This window comes from Euprymna scolopes, chromosome 13 (assembly GCF_053919585.1).
Source record: "Euprymna scolopes isolate OS-2025 chromosome 13, ASM5391958v1, whole genome shotgun sequence".
NCBI classification, from domain to species: Eukaryota; Metazoa; Mollusca; class Cephalopoda; order Sepiida; family Sepiolidae; genus Euprymna; species Euprymna scolopes.
The window spans coordinates 6,475,031-6,490,030 of record NC_136494.1 but is presented as its reverse complement, the minus strand read 5'-3'; the positions used below and the strand labels follow the sequence as shown (position 1 = coordinate 6,490,030).

At 32.9% G+C, this 15,000-nt stretch overlaps 1 protein-coding gene and 1 pseudogene across 50 annotated transcripts in view; both read right to left on the bottom strand.

Annotated features, from left to right (window-relative positions):
* The window catches only part of LOC145291925 (tensin-3-like), a 1,436,242-nt gene that overhangs the window by 168,360 nt on the left and 1,252,882 nt on the right, over positions 1-15,000 (bottom strand). The gene's annotated exons all lie outside the window — the stretch shown is intronic.
* On the bottom strand, positions 107-223 carry LOC145292649 (5S ribosomal RNA; annotated as a pseudogene).

Sequence of the window (15,000 nt, the reverse complement as noted above, 5' to 3'; positions counted from 1 at the left end):
AAGAGTTGCGCAATCTCCAACCACACCTCTTGAATCGACATTGTTGAATACCAGTGGCAATTGGAGGTTCAGGACGACTGGAAACAATGCCGAGATAAGCGGAAAGCACATACAGCGCCTAGAATTCCCAAATGGTCACCCATCTGGTACTAGCCAGGCTCAATGTTGCTTAACTTTGGTGATCTGTCGGGAACCAGTGTGTCAACGTGATTATGCCGTATATATATATATATATATATATATATATATATATATATACACACACACACACACAGTAGAACCCCGGGATACGTCATTAAAAATTAATAACAAAATACAGTACAATATATAATACACATGTATATAATTAAATAACATTAAAATAACACGATAAGGAGGAGCAAAAGCTGTAACCAGGGTTCGAAAAAAACGTATCCTGGGGTTCAACAACATATATAATGAACATTTTTATAATTATTTGTTAACGCTATTAAATCAGTTAAGGCTAATTTATTCAGTGAAATAAAAAATTACAAAATTTCCATTCGACTTAGTCATTATGCCTTGTTTGATAGGGTGGGGCTCGGATTCGAGTGTCATTCTTTTGGACAACAAAAACTTTTGCTTGTTCTTAGCTAGATTATTTCACCAAAATACCGCATTCACTCCATGGCTTTAAACCTACTTAAAAAGTACCCAATGGTTTTGATGAAATTTTACTTACAGATAAATATACATAAGTAATGAAGGAGAGATCTACAAACACCCCAAAAAAATTGAAAAAAAAAAAAAAAATGATAATGGGACAAATTAGTAAAACCCTCCCAACTCTTTGCTAAGTGTCAGACTGTCCACTGTTTTCTCGGTCAATCAAAAACAAGCCGGTCAGTCTTTAAATGGGAGTGGAAGTTGAATGCGGACAGCAAAAATATAAATCAGATCAGGATGTAATATGGGGATGAATGGTGTCGCCCAAGATAGAAATAACACTTGGGTATGGCCAAAGGCAAAATAAATATGGGGAGTGGGCAGCAGTCAAGTCAGAAATTAGTCAAAATGAAAAAAAATTAATTATTAATCGGATTGTGTACGACAAAAGAAAACAATGCTTACCATTAAAGTCGAAAAAGACATTATTTGCAAACATTTCGTGAACACCCTTCGTATAAGTAAAATAATGACATTTATAAGTTAAAACCTTCCGTGGAATCAGGAGCAGCTCTTGCCAAACTAATGGTAATCAAATTCTACAAATATTATCCACAGCCAATACAAGGGCGGGAACACATTTATCTACAAATTAACTAAACACAAACAAGAACAGCCATGAGGGTGGGGAGATCCGGGTTTTAGAAAAACATGGTGACCATATATGTATATGTGTGTGTGTGTGTGTGTGCGTGTGTGTGAGACTATTTATCTATCCACAAATTAAGTAAATAATGGATTCTGACTATATATTTCTTCCATTTTTACTTGGGAGTCACCACTTGTCAAGGCCTGAAAGGATAAGGATAAGGGTTAATGAATGTAAGGTGGTAGTCTAGTAATCGTTAATGCTGTAAATTGGGTAGAATTTAAATATTTATGAGGATGGCTCAACAAGAATTTGTCTACATTGGATTTGAAGGCTACCATGTTCTATTTAATCGGGAAGCAGGCCAGCAGAACAGTGTTCCACAGGCGGGCAGTTCTGGGAAAGAAGCTTTGCTCATGGAATCTGCGTTTAGATTTAGGCACAGATAGAGAATGAAGAAAATCATATATAGTAGTTGTAGGTAGTCAAGTGTTTTTTTTTTGTGAAAGTTTGACAAGAAGGACCATAGATTGGAGTTCAGTCGAGCATTTGCCATGAAAATAATGATAGAGAAGAGACAGGCTCACAATGTCTCTTCTATGAGAAATAGTTTGCAGGGAAGAGAAAAAGGCATCACCTACTAGATTTCGAAGCTGATTTTGAAGTCTACAAAGGCTATATATACTTAGAGTAAAAACTGTCATTTAAAGGGTAACGTGTTTAGTGCACGCAAATACTATTGTTAAATGAATGGATAATAATTATATAGGGGGCTGGGACATATAAAAATCCACAAAGAGAAAAATTAAATTCGGACATAATTCGAACCTCCAACTCAGAAGCATAGAAATCACTTTAAAAGCTGCATCAATTATACCACGTGACCAACGAAACACTTTTCTTATTTCCAGATATTTCTGTTTTTTTTTTTTGTTTACATTTTACCTTATCTCCTAAATCTCTATTCGAAAGGAAATAAGTAAATGGATTTCACATCCGTCAGTATATTTATTAGAGTTAACGTTGTTTAGGCAAATACAATGTTTACTTATAGATAAATTAATAAACAGAAAAGAACACTATATATATATATATATATATATACACACACTAGCAAAAGTACCCGTCGTTGACTGGGTTCAAAAACAGACTACAGAAAATGGACTCTGGTTTATGAAAGTATGATAGGTTATGAAAAGGAAGGGTTGTAAAGAGATAGCTTCGAATTCCGGGGTATCAAAACCAAAGCAAAATATGATGAAAGTAAAAATAAAATAGATAAACCCCATAATTTATTATACCATAAGTGTTCACACTGAAATACTTATCACAATATTCTGTGGATCTATATTAAAACACCTTGTTAAACTTTGTGACATATATCCATTCAAGCGTGAACGAACACCCCATAAGTTTATCATACCATATTTCTTCAAACTGAAACATAATTATCAAAGTATACTTACGCAGATAGATATGAAAAGTCTTTATTAAAGTTTGTGCCTATTTCCATTCTATGGAGGCCAGGCGCGAACGCAGACCCCACACTTTTATTATACTATCCCTATTTAAGTTAAAACATACTTATCAAAGTATTCTTATGTACATCTATATCAAAAACACTTGTAAACGTTTTTTTTAATTTTTAATTTTTTATTTCCGTACTTTGTGGACCACCCCACAATTTTAATGAATCATCATTATGCCAGATCAAACATACCCATTCCTGTGTCTCAATAACTCTTCTATCATTATATGTGATCAGTTTTCTATAATAGTCAACCATATAGGAGCCTATTTGTGACCAGACACACACACACAGACGGTCAGCTTTATATTTTATATATATATGTGTGTGTGTGTGTGCAGGGTGTCCAAAAAGTCACTGAAGACTTTTGGAACTTAAATAGATTCTTTATTTTTGATGATATCTTTCTGTAATTTTAACACAATCTGACTAAGACATTGTGAAAGTTTAAAAATAAAAAAGGGAAAAGTCAAACAATCTTTGTTTATAAAAATAAAGTCTTTTAAATGTTGCCCATTTTCAGCTTTGCATATATATGCTCTTTCCAAAACATTATTCATGACAGATTGCAGAATCTCTGGATTGCGATTCGCGATTTAACTCCCTTATTTTGTTCCTGATGTTTTCTTTCAATTCTTGCAGGGTTTGAGGTGTGCAAAATGTCTATGTTAACAAATCCCAAATCCTGCAAGAATTGAAGGAAAACATCATGAACGAAATAGGGGAGTTAAATCGCAATCCAGAGATTCTGCAATCTGTCATGAAAGAATAATGTTTTCGGAAAGAGCACAAATATGCAAAGCTGAAAATGGGCAACATTTAAAAGACTGTTGCATTTTCTCATGGTCTTAGTCAGATTGTGTTAAAATTACAGAGAGATATCATCAAATAAAAAAATAATAATCTAAGTTCAAAACCCGTCAGTGACTTTTTGGACACCCTAGAGAAAGGAAAAATCTTATGTAAAACCTGAGATTTATTGTCTGCTCTGTCTTTTTTTTTTCTTTTTTTTTTTTACTCACGTTCACCCCTAACAAGGCATATCACCACTTGAATGTAAGGGGTTACTATTTAGGACCATGCCTAGGAAAGATTAACAAGATGTTGGTTTACGTTACATTTAAATTTTTGCATATCAGTACAGCCAGGGAAGCAGGTAGTAGGAAGGGAATTCCAAAGTTTAGCTGTTTAAGAGAAGAAACTATTAGAATAGAAAGCTTTCTGGTAGTCTTATGGCAATCAATGGCACCGAGTTTAGCAGTGGCTCCAAAAAGTGTGGTCAGCGCTACAGAAAGCCTTCATTACTATAAACAAATCACCATTGTGGATTTCGGACAATTTAGTTGCCAAAACCTCATAGTGTCAGGATTTGATAGGAGAGTCCAATATATATATATATATATATATATATATATATATATATATATATATATATTGGTATGCATCTGATAAGTATTGAAAAATGATAATCGAAAAAATCCGATTGAAGAAAGGAACAGTTCGATTTTAACCAAAGTTAACACCCTTATACAGTCTAATATCACAAGTGCATTTGAGAAGTTTTATTGCCATGCAAACAGAAGGATCCAGCATATAAAATCAACAGTAGATTCTTTGATAAGACAGGGGGGGGGGTTTGAAATGAATGTTTCTGCTTAGAGCACAACTGAACCACGATACTTGACATTTGTGTTTCCAACTTTAATTCAAGACATTATATATAAAAAATATTTTTATAAAAACAGCAGGTTCTCTACAGTGTAATGTAGATTGCAATGTATTGTTGACTAATCACTGTGGGGAGGCATGTGATGCTTCCTCTTAATTCACCATGGTGGATACTTGACTAGAGTAGGCAATTAATTGATTTGATTGAAAAATGGCAATTTCACTGATTTCAATGGTATTGGAAGTGTGGAACATTCGTGGAGCCTCATTTAATCCCGAGCAACGTCGGGTCTACCTGCTAGTGTGTGTGTGCAACGCTAGCTTTTGAGCAAAAAATTCAAACAATTAAACACAGAAATTTCATTGGTTATTAATTTTCATCTAGTATTTGTAAGGAGGAGGAGGAGGAGGAGGAGGAGGAGGAGGAGGAGGATCATCATCATCATCATCATGATGCAGTCCTTCACAGCTGGTGTTGGTAGGACATGTACAAAACTAATGCCTTCTGTTTTTTATTATTCCGCCTGAATGGATCAAGTGGGGGGGTGCAAACTGACTGAACTCATGCATTTATGATCTGAAAGTTTCAGGTTTACGTTGCCGATATTGACGGTGTGGAACTAAAAACACATCATCATCATCATCATGCAGTCCTTCATAGCTGAAGATGACTAGTGAGAGTCTCGGTGCTTTATCCTACAGTGTTGCAACATTCCATGCTCATCAGTGTGGAAAGGTTCCCCCACAAGTAGTGCATGTGCCTTTCGCAATGTTTTTGTTCAAACCTTGCCTCTATTTCTGCCTTTGTGAAGGCTATTGCACCAGCAACTTTGGTCTGCTGCTAGCTCTTCGCAATTTTTTTGTGTAAGGACAATTATAAACATATATTAACGTACTATGTTTTTTATTTTTTTGAAGTTTTTTAGATGAGGTTCACTGATTCGGACTATTGTTTTCATCTTGGATGTTATTCTCACAACGTTTCGGCCGATGTAACCTCCAATATTCTCCATGATGTTGAACTCGGGAATCTGTACGGGATATCTGAATGGAACGCTTTATTTAATCCATTTCACCCCTTTTAGGTACTTTTTTCCACTCCAAACAAGGCCTATTGCCACTTGCAACATAAGGGACTACTATTTTGGATTATGTCTAACTGTGGGGAGTTCAGTAGCAAGATGTCGGTTCACATTACATTTAAATTTCTGCATGTCAAAGTATTCAGAGAATCAGGGAAGGAATTAAAAGTCTAACAGTCTGGGAGAAAAAAACCATTAGAGCAGAAGGCTTCTGGCAACTAAGACCTCAATAATGAAGGGGTGAGATTTTGCTCCTTGTACTGTTGGTATGTCAAGGGGGCAACTATGACCAGGTAGACATCTTAAGCAATTTGAAATTGTATTCTTAGTATCGCCCACACTGAGGATTGAACCTACAACCTTCAGAAGAGTGTTACTTGGTGATTTGTAAGCCATAGTATTTTTTGACTGAGGTAACAAGTACTAATCAATAGTGCTTAACTTCAGTGATCTTATAGTGTGTTAACGCGATTCAGCTTTAAATTTTGATCAATTGAGAGACGGGGCTATCACCATGGGTTTAGTGGAGGTCTCTCCTCTCCAAGTGCTTTCATCTAATGATTAACATTCTTATATTTCATCCATGCATTTTACTTGTGAACAATGATAAGAGTAATCAGCAGATTTTGTTTGGTTTTGATTGCAACTTTCTTTACCATGTTGTGCAGTCGTCTTCGAAGTAAATAATATGTTTTTGTTTTTGCACTTGCTTTTCTTTCTCTTTCTTTTCCAAGATGGCAGGATGAGGGCCAGAGGCACAACAGGGAAAACCTTAGACGGTAAAATCTGACTTCTTGGGTGGAAAATAACAGCATCTACGTTTTTATCTATGTGATTCTCTCTGTCTTCCATCAGCTGTCTCAGATCTTCAGCATCACAGTTGGCGCCATGTGCAATTTGCTGGACGTATGTGGATCTAGGCCGTCCTATGCTCATGCGTCCACGTTGTGGAGTTTACAGTAGGATGCTTTACAAGCACAAGAGCAGAAACCAACTGCTTTTTTCCAACTTAAATCACCATATGTTTCCAGATTTTTTGAGATGAGGATTGATAATTCATATTATTTAAATTCTTCAAATTACTGTTCTCATCTTTTTTTTTTTTTTTTTTACACAGAGATCACCACTTATCAAGGCCCGGAAGCCACTCAGGATAAGGGTTATTGCAAGTACATTACGTTAGTGTGGAGATTTGATGAAGTGTTTACTTAAGGGGGCGGTTCATTAGGAATTTGTTAACGTTGAACTTGAACACATCCAAGTTGTAGTCTGGTGGGAAGCAGGCAGACGGAACAGAGTTCCACAGGCGTGCAGCTCTAAGAAAGAAGCTTTGTTCATGGAATCCGCATTTTGATTTAGGCACAGATATAGAGTGGGGGAAATTTTTCACAGTGGATTCAGCTAGACGGGTGTTTTTCGTGAAAGATTGGCGAGGGGGGGACCAGAGATTGGATTTCAGACGAGCACCTTCCATGGAAATAACGATAAAACAAGGATAGGCTCGCAACGTCTCTTCTGTGGGAGAGAGGTTGTAGGGTAGAGAAAAGGGCATCCCCCACTAAGCCACGAAGTCTATATTGTACTCTGTCAAGGCAGGATAGGCTGTTTTTAGCAGCTCCTGCCCAGATATGGCAACAGTATTCCATCTTTAGTGTTATTTTCACATTTCACTCAATGTACCTTGTTGAACTTTGGAATCTTTCTGTCCAACTTGCAAATCTGCACGGAATTTCGAGCAGAACCTTTTATTTAATCCACGGGGGTAGCATGCTCTCATTAGCCGTGACTGCGTAGAAGTCCTAAGTAATTCACAATTGTATTTTGAATATCACCCACACTGAAGATTGAACCTTCAACCTCCAGAAACGTGTGATATTGCAACAGAATTTTATCAAATACTTAATCCATTACACCACAGTTCCTTGCGTGTTCGACAGAAAAATTCCCAAGTTGGACAGAATATATATGAAGAAGATCAGAAGTTATATCAACCGAAAAATTGTGAAAATGACACACAAGATGAGAACAGTAGTCCAAAGAAGACAAATAATACGATTAAATCCTTATAAAAATTATTTTAAATGCATCTGTTAATCTTTAAGGAATACAGAAAAGTCTATTTTCATGGACCAAAGACAATAACACAATTTTTTCATATCTAATCTCAAATCAGATTCATTTTTGTTTTGTTTTGCTAAAATCAAAATAAAAAAGTAAAAGACACCTCTGAATTAATATTTTCTAAAATTGTCAAAAAAAAAAACAAGAAAAAAAAAACACCTCTGAATTAATATTTTCTAAAATTGGCAAAAAAAAAAAAACAAGAAAAAAAAAACACCTCTAAATTAATATTTTCTAAAATTGTCAAAAAAAAAAAACAAGAAAAAAAAAACACCTCTGAATTAATATTTTCTAAAATTGTCAAAAAAAAAAACAAGAAAAAAAAAAAACACCTCTGAATTAATATTTTCTAAAATTGGCAAAAAAAAAAAAACAAGAAAAAAAAAAAACACCTCTAAATTAATATTTTCTAAAATTGGCAAAAAAAAAAGAAGAAATTCTGAAAAAATGTTTTCGATTTTTTCTAAATAAATTGAAAACCAAAAAAAAAAGAAAAAGAAATATTCATATTATTTGAATTTTTTTCGGACTACTGTCCTTATCATTTTACAAATGGAATATTTGACCTTCTACAGGGGTATCTTGTCAAACTTGGAAATATGCACAGAATTTCAAACGGATTAAATAAATGGTCCTGTCCAAAATTCCGTGCAGATTTTCAAGTTCGACAGAAAGATTTCTGAGTTGTGAAAATGACGCTCAAGATGAGAACAGTAGTTCAAAGAATCCAAATAATACAAATAATTAATCCTCATCTCAAAAATTAAAAAAAAGAAAAGAAAAAAGGTGTACAGAAATAGTTTTTTTTTTACCCCCTCCCCCAGGACTTAGGATTAGTGCTGGAGGTTAATGAAGGACGTTTGTTGTTTTTTGTTAAAAGGAAACATTGCACACTTGCGTGCACCTTACTCATTCGACTTATAATTCTTAGTTCCTAAGAATAGACTTTTGCAAGGAATATTTAACTGGAATATACAATCAGATTATGCAATATGACATATTATTGTACAAAACTAAAAACAACAAAAATGTAAACTGGTAGGAGATCTGAAGGAAAGAATGGTATAAAAATATCAGAAAAAAAGCAAAATAAAAAGGAAACAGACAAGAGAAAGAAGGAGACAGAGGAAAAAAGAAAAAGTAAAGAAAAAAAAGGAAAAACAGGTAATGAAAAAAGGGGAAAGAAGAGGAGCAAAAGGGAATAAGTGGTAAAGAAAAAAATAGAAGGAAGAAAGTGGCAAAGAAAAAGAGAATCTAAAAAGGGGGAAATAAGAAAGAAAAAGGAAAATAATGATAAATTAAAAGAAAAAAAAAAAGGGCGTTTTTTTTTTTTTTTTTTTTTGATAACGACAAGAGAAGAAAAAATAATGGCGACACTAACCAGACATGACGATGCATATCAAACAGTAAAAAAAGTCGTTTTGAATGTGAGAAAGAAAAGAAACTGGTTGCTGATGAATTATGGGAAGGTAAAATAAGATTTAAAAAAAAAAGTAATCTCAATATCTATCTATATATATATCATATATTAGATCAGCCCACCTTGCTACATGTGAAGATTTAATTTGTAAAGACTAAGCATAATATTTCCTTTTATAAAAAAACAAAAAAATTGAAATTCAATCCTAAGGCAGGTATATAAATATAAGTGGGTGTCTGTATATATTTTAAGTTACCTCAGAATTGGCACATGAGTCAGCAAAACATGAATTAGAAAATAGAAAGAAAAAAATGGTGGATTTCATCTTTTAAGCTAAGATAAAGATTTAACTTTTGCAGGTGAAAAGAAACAGATATGGCAGAAAGTAACCGTTTACTAAACTTGCAAGGTGTTGGTTTTAAAAAATTCTTCTTTTAATCTATTTCTTCTTTTTTGTTGTTTTACTTTCTTGTTTTTATTTTTTTTGTTTTCCTCCTTAATTTTTATTCTTTTTCGTTTTATTTTTCATTTTATTTTATTTTGTTTTCCTTTTTAATCTTTTTCATTTTTATTCATTTTTTTGTTCTCCTTATTTTTTTTTTTTTCATTTTCCATCTTCATTTTTTTTTTTTCATTTTCCATCTTCATTTTTATCTTTTTTTTCGTTTTACATTTTCATTTTCTTCCTCGTTTTATTTCTTCTTCATTGGATTTTCATTTGTCTTCTTCTTTTAATCCTTCTCCTTTTTCATATACTGGCATATGTTAAACAGTTTGTAGCAAGTAATGTATCTCTTATTATTTGGATTCTTCGGACTACTGGTCTCATCTTGAGATGGAATTTTGAACGGAACGCTTTATTTACTTCATTGGGCGTAGCATGCTCTAGTTCCACCAGCCATGACTGGATAGAGGCCTAGGTAATTCGCTATTGTATTTTTCAATCACCCACACTGAGAATTGAACCTTCAACCTTCAGAATATCACTTTCACAATTGTTTTTTCTTTTCAAGTATTCTAACCACTGTGCCATGAGTCGTTTCAGAAACAGATTTTCGAATTCTTATGGGATGATCATCGTTAGTTAACTATTACCTGTAATTATATTAATACTGATATTCTACATGATTTATACTTGCATAATATTTCTGTAAAACGTTTATAATAAACACAAAATTGTTTCCATATATATTTATGTATATGTATATATTTTTGTTTAAAAAATTTTGCCTACCAAACTCCTCCTAGAGTTTTTGGTTTACAGACATGAAACTTCATATATAAGGTATTTGAATCCATGCAAAACTTTATATTTGAGTATTAGCCTGGGAAAATTGGTACAAAAGTGTGAAAAAGTAAAAAAAAAAAAAAAAAAAAGAAAATGAAATTTGCCAGGTGAAGGTCGAATGCCGGCATTACGAATATGCATACATAACGTAAGCTAAACGTTTGGGTTTCGATTCTCGGTAATGACGCATGAGTCATTTTTTTTTTTTTAAACTTTTTAAATCATTACTATGTATTGGGTTCAATATAATAATACAAAATGAAATCTGCATTAATCAAAATATCATATTTAAGCGTATTTTACGACTGGGCAATGCCAGGCGCCCTGCTAGTATATATATAAAAGTAACATTGTCTGTCTCAGGACCATCTTTACCAAAATTCCTCTCTCTCAAATTTTTGGTCTACAGACTTGAAATTTGATATTTAGGGAATTTGAACCTGTGAAAAAACAATTCAATTTGGTCTCTAACCCGTAAAAAAATAGCTACTAAATTGAAAAAAAAAAAAAAAAAATTGGAAATTAGCAGGCATAAATCAACTTAAAAGGTCTTTGTGCGCATATGCAAATATACATTCATATGTTAAAGTCGGTTAAATTTTTATGTTTCCTTATTCACCTGACAATAACCCAAATGGTAATAACTAAGGCTAGAATGCTAAATGTTTTGATTTCGATTCTAGCTGATGGCACCAAAGTCATTTTATTCTTTTAACTTTTAAAATCACTGCTATATATTGGGTACAATATAATAATCAATAGATAATTGGTTCACGAACACGAAATCTGCATAAATTAAAATCTCATATTTAATTGGCTCTATAATAATAAATACAAAATCTGCATAAAATAAAGTTTCATATTTAAGCGTATTTTACGAACAGACAATAGTGGGTAGCCTGCTACTAATATATAGTGTGAAATAAATTTGAATAATTATTTTATACCTACAGACATTAGTGTTTCATGCTTAAGCAATCATCAATGTAGGAAGTGATAGTTAAGGCTATGACTAATAGAATATTTTTTTCATTATTTTGACTCTCGAGTATATATCAGTTAATATCTTATATGTTTTTTTTTTATAAAGTGATGCGATTCTCGATTGATTAACTGAGTCGGATATATACTCGAGAGTCAAGACAATGATAAGAATATTCTCTTGCCATAGCCCTAGTGATAATTACTGCAGGTCAGGAAATTCGAACCCAATCGTAAAGTCAGCCTTGATTTTGTAGACTAGCATTCTACCTTATATATAAGAATATATCTTGTTTTTTTTTTGTTTTTTTTTTGTATTTATGGTTATAATGATTCAGAGGTAGGGTTGTTCGTTATAAACATTCCATTGGTTTATACAACTGTAACCGATACAGACTTCCTACTCAAATAATCAAATAATCGTAACAAAAACAATAAAGAAGAGTTTCCTGTAACCCCCCACCCCCACCCCCGCCCCGCGCACTCTCCAAATGAAAACCAAATGTTTTAACTGTGTTGAGAATGATAGCTTCATTAAAATAATCATCTCAGATAATGGAGGCTGGTGTCCACATGAGGCTAGAAGTTGACCGCATCAGTCATCAGGGGACAGGAGAACATTTATTTGCGCAAGAGACAAAGTGAACATTGGTTTTAAAAGTGAATCACATCTCACATCCGGGGATAATTGGTTTATAATTCCTAACAATACCCCCCCCTCACCTCACCCCCCCACACACATACGCCAAATCAGAAACAAATGAGGAAATAAAACAAATTTATTTTGTTTTAAAATTACTACTACTATTACTAATTTCACTATTTCACTTGCTACTACTAATACTACTACTATCATTTATATTACTACTACTCCTGTTTATATTATTACTAATACTACCATCATTATTGCTACAACTTCTGTTATATTATTATTACTACTATACTTGTAACTATTACTACCATTATTATTGCTGCTACTACTACTACTACTACTACTACTACACTTGTTACTATTATCACTAATACTTAGCAATTTGCTTGCCAATTCAGTTACCAGTTCTTGCTACTCAACATGGACGACTATTATTGTACCTATCAGAATAAATCTATACCACGAAAAGGCATATCAATGTAATTGAGCCGTGTGATTTTGTTGACATTGGAATTGAGAACGACCACGTTGCAGTCAGCATGGAAGCAGTCCCATGATTTCTTGGAAAGAAACACTGTTCATGGAAATATCGTTTTGGTTTGAGGTACACAGAAAAAGAAAGAGAATTTTTTTATTAATGATAATAAATTATTTTTGTGATGTGGCTCGGCCCTGAGACTATGGTTCACGTATATTTAAATGGAAAAACTTAATTACCAGTTATTGCTACCTGACACGGCCTTCTATTATTGTACCTATCAGAATAAATCTATTTTATTTTATGATTACAACTATACTTGTTACTATTAGTATTACTGCCACCATTATTATTGCTACTACTGTTAATATTACTAGTGCTACTACTGTTAATATTATTATTGCTACTACTAGACTTGTTACTATAATTACTAATACTTAGCAGCTTACCAGCCAACTCAGCTAGCAGTTGTTGCTACCTGACACGGACATCTATTATTGTACCTATCAGAATAAATCTATTCTATATTATAATATCTGTACATTGTTTTCCACATGTAAATACAACAATAATGGTAATTGGTTCACAATGTTTTCTGAGCAATGCCAGATAGCCCTGCTAACATATATAAATGAATGAACGAATTACATGATCAATCAAGAGAGATTCACCACATGATTGAGAACTTCGGCCCAGGATATTGTTGTTGTATTGCGTCAGTGCACATATGGATGAGCAATTTATGCTGAATCATTTTCTAAAAGCACCTTCAGGACTGTATGTGTTGATGGAGTGGTTTCATTTTCCTTCTACATACATCATCTTGAATTTACAAGCAGTCATCCATTTGGCACTAACAAGGTTCAATATCACTTAACTTCTGTGATCTAATGAGAACCTATGTAGAAACACGATTATTAAAAATAATCAGATGAGAATCATTCTAGTTAATATTCGTGGTATGAGGATTGGTTTGATCTAAAAAGTGATTGCAGCTGAAACACGTATGCACATATGTAGCTAATAATGTTTATATAAATAAAGAAACTTATGCAATAATACAGCTCTATTTGTTATTGAGCACTATTTTTTTTAAACACCGGAGTTTCATGGGATTATCATTTATGAAACTACAATACTATGCAATAATTTCATTATATATATATATATATATATATATATATATATATATATATCCTCTTCCTTTCTTTGGCGTTCAAAATATTAAACAAATATTTGAAAATTTTATCGTTTAAGGTTTAAAAGAAAACGAGATTTGCAAGAGATCTTGTAATGTATGTGTACGTTTTCACTTCCGGTTATTAACAGATGAGTATCGGCTGATGAGAGCTTGATATGGGGACCTAAAACGGTTGCATATTATCAGGTTTGAAACCGATGGTACCGATGACTAGTCTTATCTAAACTTTTCGGAAAAAAAAAAAAAATATATATATATATATATATATATGCATATATATATACTTATTTATTATTGATATACATATATATGTACATATATATATATATATGTTGGGTGACAACTCAGTTTTAAAGGAGAGAACTTCTCCTCACTCATAGGGAGAGCTAACTGATACCAAATTATTGCTAAAAATGATAAAGATCAACATAAACTCATAGTACTTGCGTCCTTTTAACATACATACTCCTGACTACCACAATAAGCAGCAAAATCACACCCCTTCATTGTTGAGGTCCCTAAATGCCGGAAAGCCTTCTACTCTAATAATTTCTTACCTCGGACTGCAAGACTTTAGAATACCCCGTTTCCTGCTGGACTGTACTAACATGCAAAAGTATAAATGTAATGTCTACAATACATGGCGCAGCTCAACTCCCCATAATCCCCTGTTAGACATGATCCCAAATAGTAGCCACTTTCATTCCAAGTGGAGATATGCCTTCTTTGGATAGAAAAGATTATATATATATATATATATATATATATATATATATATATATGATGAAAATAATGGAAATATTTTTTTTCTCTCTCTCTCTCTCTATATATATATATATATATATATATATATATATTTTTTTTTTTTTACAGAAAGTTTTTAGATGAGACAAGTGATTGGTACCGTCGGTTTCAAACCAGATAACTAGGACCGTTTTAGATACCCATATCAAGTTCTCGTCAGCCAATACTCACCTCAATTGTCTCATCTAAAAACTTTCTGTAAACAAAAAAAAATATAAATAAATAAGCTCTTATTTTCGGATTTTCCTTATAATTGAGCACTCTGCTGGATTTCTTTTTCCAAAAACAAATAATTATATATATATATATATATATATTAGCGTCGGGACGATTATTCGGAATCAGAAAAATCGGAACACTTAGAGATATCAGAATCGGTATCAGAACCGGAAAAATTTGTACCCATTTTCTGATGCCAAAAACGATTCTTTTAATTTCCTTTTTTATTTGATTTTGTTAAAAGCAAAATCTTCCACTGCTGTTAGTAATAATAAAATAGAA